Below are 6,000 nucleotides of genomic sequence, written 5' to 3' on the forward strand. Positions count from 1 at the left end.
CATGCTTCAGTCTCATCCTTTAAGGTTTAAACCAATCTCTCACTGTTAGAGACCTAGTGTGAAGGGCAGATTATTCCCCAGTGGCATTCTTACACCTTCGTCTGAAGAATCTGGTAATGGCCACTGCCAGAGGGAGGACACTCATCTAGATCTTGAATACTGGACAGGTCCTTGAGTCCTTTTTCTCAGATTAAAAAAAAAAAAAGTCTTGAGGATTTCAAATAAAACATTCACCTCTAGGTTGAAAACAAACATGGAAAGATTTAGTATAAAAGGAGAATTTTTCATAAAGACATGATGAGTGAGTGAAAAGAGGAGTTTATAGTAAGTCACCTTGCAAGCTTAATTGTAGCATCGCTACAGCCAGTGCTATAATTAATGTACTCATTGCTCAAAGTGGGTGGGGATAATGAAATACCTTCTACCCTGAACTGATTACCTGCTTCTGGCAACACTCGGCTTTTGACTTATAAAAAAACAGGTTACTCATTATTTATCACAGTTCAAGGAATATGTTGGCAGTCACTATGAAAATTAATGAACTGAAGGGCTTCAGGTAAAGCTGGTTCGGAAGTGGGTGTTTTTCCCTTCACGGAAAATGTAGACAAAAATGATTTTTTTTCTATTTTTATCTGTTTTCCCAATGGAAAATTTGGACTTTTACCAAAAAATATCCCCCAAACCTCTACATTTTCAACTGAAAACAGCCAACAATATTTCAGCAGAAAAAAAAACCCTAAAAAAAATTCATCCCCAAAATGATTTTTTTCACATCATGATACCAAAAAAAACCTTTGGTTTTCATCCAAGATTTCTTGGTTTTGTTTTTTTGTCTTTAAAAAAAAATTGACAAGGAAAATAGAAACTCTCTGTTACAAAAATGTCTTACATCAAAAACCCAATTTTCCACGGAGAAAGAGTTTTGATGGAAAATTGTTGACAGGCATTAGATTTGGAGTCATAATGGGCAAACTTTCCAAATAGGGCTGCCTTCCAGGTTTCATGGTACTTTTAATAGACAGCTCCTTCCCTATTTATGATTTCTTTGTTTCACGAGTAGAAATAATCAAGAAGGGAATACTCCCTCTTTACATATCATTGAACATTTTGCATCTTGTTCAACTTTGGAAACCTATCAGTATTCCATTTTATTTTCCCCCTACTTTTAAAAAAAAGTGCCTGAAAAAAATGTGACAATGGTTAGGTCGCTGGTGTACTGATACAACTACCTATCATGATGACCAATACTGTTTCACTGTTCCCGTGTACTTCCCTGTCTGTTTGTCTGTATCCACCCGTTGTCTCTTGTCTTATTTTTAAATTGCGAGCTTGCTGGGACATGGACTGTCTTTCTGTCCTGTGTTTGTCCTGTGCCAGCATGATGGGTTTGTGCTCCATTACTAGGACTCCTGGGAGCTGCCACATTCACTATTATGACTTACCTTGCAATAAAGTGGAGGCTTTTAATGATTCCATGATTTAAGTCTCGTTGATAACACAGCAAAAAGCCACCATAAGAAATGTATTAAAATTACAACTAGTCAAAGGATTTTCAAATTTTGAAATTCCAATGGCAAAACTTAGGAAAATTTTTATAAAATTGTGATTTCCCCCCTTCTTTCTCAATGAAGTACAGAGCTCGTTGAAATTCTTCAAATTTCAAAAATAAAGGAGGACATTTTTTGAGAAAACATTTGGAAAATTATTTGTTTTTAAAAATCATCTCTCATAAAAATGCAATTAACACATGCCACAGGTGCATTCTGAGGACAAGGAAAAAAAAGATGTGCATTCATTTATCTAAGAAAGCACCAATAGCCTGACTAATCTGCACACTGGAGTGGTTTATCACCATTAGAATAAAGTGTGTTAATTTAAAATTCCTCTATCTTTGCTTAAAAAAACAACAACAAAAACCTCGGTGGGGAGGGGGGAAGGTTTGCGACGTCTCTTTCCACTCCAAAAAAGTAGTTCTTAGTAAAAGGTTGAGAGAAAATAGCGGGGAAATAAAGGAGTAGAAACATCTTTTTTCTATTTTATATTTATTGATTATTAATGTTTTCTACCTCTCCCTTTTCAAGGTTACCTTGACTATATAGACCTCTTCTCCCTCTTCCTGACCCTCAAAAGCCCATGTGCCATTTCAACAGCAGGTTTTAGCTTCCAAAAATTTAACAATGGACCCCCCCCCCCGCCCAGTCCCACATTTTCTGCCTCAGTTAGTGATAAATGCAACCATCTCTTGGTGAAATATGTTCCTCCCTGCAGCCAAATCCATCAGTCCTCGCACTTCATCCACCACCACAAAAATATAAAATAAAAAAAATCCATTAATCGAACATTCTTCCTCCCTTCCCCCACAAAAAAACATTCATTCCATCCATACACTGTCCCAAAAAATCCATCAGCTTCACATTCTCCCTGCTCCCAACATCCATCAATCCTCCTGTCACAGTTCAGGGCAACTGCACCTGTATTTTTCCTCTAGGCTCCCGGCTGTATTCCCCTCCCCCATTCTAGGTTCCTGGCTCCTCAACCGTCGCCCCTCTCGGGTGGTGTACCTGGAGTAGCTCACAGCTAAGAGTGCCAAACTCAGGTCAGACTGGTGCTATATTCTATCATTAGATTTCACCAAGCCAGTAACAAACTGTACTCCCGGGTCACTACATTAGTTTTACCATGGAGCCACCGACAGTCCCCTTTAGAATCTCCAGCCCTTATTTTACCACCCAGACAGACTGGATTTTATGATGAAACATTATTAAAATGAAAATTCACCACACATTTAGGTTACTTCCAGCTCCAGATGGCCAGTCACTTACCCCAGGTCAAGATATACTCCAGATCTCACCAAAGCCATAAGAACATAAGAACAGCCATACTGGGTCACACCAAAGGTCCATCTAGCCCAGTATCCTGTCTTCCAACAGTGGCCAATGCCAGATGCTTCAGAAGGAATGAACAGAACAGGTAATCATCAAGTGACAATGCTGTAGCCAATCCTTTAGTAAACCAAAACTAAATGTTTATTACTTAGGAAAAAATAGTAAGAGTTATAGCAAGGTTAAAGTGGATAAAATACTTTACAGGTGAATTAGAGTTTGTATTTTCAAAATAAAAGCAGAGGTGTAGCAATCTGTCAATTTCATAGAGTCATTTCATGAATTCTCTCAGAGCTTCCCAAAATTGACTTTTTGGGGACCTCTGACTGTCATCTAGAACCTCTCTGTTGGTGTTCAGATGGATCAGAGGTAAGAATCACTCCCAAGCCTTTCCTTTTATGGTTGAAACAGGCTATCAAACTGACAGGCATCTTCACCATGTGGGCTTAATTAAGCACAGGATACGGACATGAATAAGCACATTGCAACAACAGGCTAATTTAGTTACACTAGAACACATCAAACAGGATACAAATGCAATGTAAATAGCATTCAGCAGGTTACAGACAAATGTAGGCAATACCATTAACATTTAACAGACAAGTGAATTGGGACACTTAACACCACATTGAGGTTGTGACCTGATCTCAGCTAGCTGCTAGCGCCACTCTTCCCACCTCCGCCATTCTAGGTTCCAGGCTCCTCAGCTGTCGCCTCTCTTCAGTGGAGATCCTCATTTCCCTCTATTCTGACTGAAGTATTTCCAGGCTGAACAGTTCCCTGCCTACACTCTAAGTTTCCCACCAAAAGACAGTCTGCCTAAGCTGGCCTGCTTCACTTAATAACATAAGAACATAAGAATACTTCTCTCCTTAGAGATGGTACACAGTGTAAATACCACACATACGTTACCACACGAGTTCTGTGTAAGCAAGCACATTTATTCTTAAAGTACAGGCATTACAGAGAAAACATATTTACAGCAATAAAAGAAGTTACACATATGCTAATAAGCTTACCAGGCATCATCCCAACTCCAGCAAGGGGCTGGTTGGTGATAGTCATTCAAACTCCACACAGGGTTTTCCCCTGTGGTCACAAATTCATCGCCATTTCAGCTCAAAAAAGCATTCCAGTCTTAAAGGCCTCAGGATCCCAGTCCTTCCAACTCTTCCCAAAGGATTGGGCCCCACTCTTGAACCAGAAGCCCTGTCTATTTGCTGGATCAGAAAGAAGGTCCTGAATCAGTTTTAATTCAGGCTTTTTAACTAAAAGTCTGTTCTTTGTCTGTTGGTCCCTGGAGAATCCAGTTTGAACCAATATATTTGAGCCTCTCCCCAAATGGCGGTAGCTCCCTGGGGGTGTTACAACCAGAGGGAATTTGCCTAACCCCCATTGTTTTTAGTTCCGGGAGGGCTGTGGTCACCCTGCCCCATACGACATATTTGCATTCTTAATACAATGAACTCCTAGAATACTTAAACTTAATTCAGTAATGTTCAACATAATTCAATAAGCTCCATGTAAGATATTGCAGGATTCTGTCATTTCTGTCACACTCCCACCCTTTGGCTCAGCTTCTCCCAATTCATCATGCTTCTTCTTCCTTAGTACCTCATAGCGGAACTTCTAAATGAGGTTCTTACCGGGCTGCTCTTCCTTACAGCAGCACCAGTGGTGACAGGTGGGCTGTTTTGTTCCAAAACCCTGCCCCGCCCTGGGCTTCCTTCACATGGACATAAGCCCTCCCCAACTACTTCACACCATCCATTTTCCATGTGACATCCATCTGCAAACTGGCCAATGTTTTTATGGTTAACACAGTTCAATAGTTTCATATATTTATAATGATTCCCTTCCTTGTCTCTCGGAAGATATGCTCATGTCTCACTACTCCAATCACACGCACTGCTAACATAATTCCATTTTTAAGTATCTAATTAGGTACAAATGTACAGAGCCATATTACATGTGGATGCAAAAAAAAATCCCATAAAACTGATTATAGTGTTTATAATGGGTTTGCAAAATAACTTTGTGTCACATTACTCACCACCCTGATTTTTATAGTGTGAAATATACAGTCATTCTTTGTTCCATTACTCATTCCCATATCTACAATGAGATGAAGCTGAATACAAATTGAATGTTCACAATAAAATGCCAGTCTAAAGAAAGGAAGAAGAGTCCCACCAAGTCAGTGGGACACTCACAGGTTAGAGAGAGTGGAAGACAATGCAGATGATAAAACAGAAGGTGAAGTAACATCTCATGCAGAGATTTTTATCCTACTCCTGGTCCCTAAAACCAGCTTTAGTGTTGAAACTGCCTTAACTTAGTATCTTTTCTTCTAAGCTGTTCCTAGTTTCTTCACTAGTACTTCTGTAGATGTTCACACTCACTGATGCGAATCCTCCCATTTGTTTTATCATAGTCATATTGGCACAGGATTCTGCTTTGTGCAATTTGCTGATGTCCCTTCTCTCTGCCTTACAGCTTTGATCTTCAGCTACATCAGAGCTCCTTTCTGCACAATGGAGGCCAAGGGGAGCAGGAAAGGAGGGGAAAACATGTCCTTACAGTTGTTATGTTGCAGAAGAGTCATACTATAGACATACCCCTGTCATTTCATCACCATGTCCTCTACACTGGGATTAGTGGGTATAGTGTAGAGATGGGGGGAAATCATCAGCTAGCCATTTAAGGAAGCTTTTAAGGTGCCTTTGCTCTGTCAGAAGAGTACAAAAGGGCCTTAAAATGTGCCAGGATTTGGCCCTACGACTCTCTGAAATGTCTGTCTCCTCAACCCAAGTTTCTTCTGTTACCTTCGCACAGAGAACTCTAAGGTCCAGATACCCACAGGCAGTTCGGCGCCTAATTATCTTTGAGTATCTGGGCCTATGTCTTTTATCTCCCTGCAATCTCTGAAATTTTAAAATCAGTTGTTGTTAGGGCTGTCGATTAATTGCAATTAACTTATGTGATTAACTCAAAAAAATAACTGTGATTAAAAAAAATAATTGTGATTAATCTCACTGTTAAACAATAGAATACCAATTGAAAATTATTAAATATTTTTGGATTTTTTCTACATTTTCAAATATATTGATTTCTATTA

Source organism: Mauremys reevesii, linkage group 1 (assembly GCF_016161935.1).
Source record: "Mauremys reevesii isolate NIE-2019 linkage group 1, ASM1616193v1, whole genome shotgun sequence".
Taxonomy (NCBI): Eukaryota; Metazoa; Chordata; order Testudines; family Geoemydidae; genus Mauremys; species Mauremys reevesii.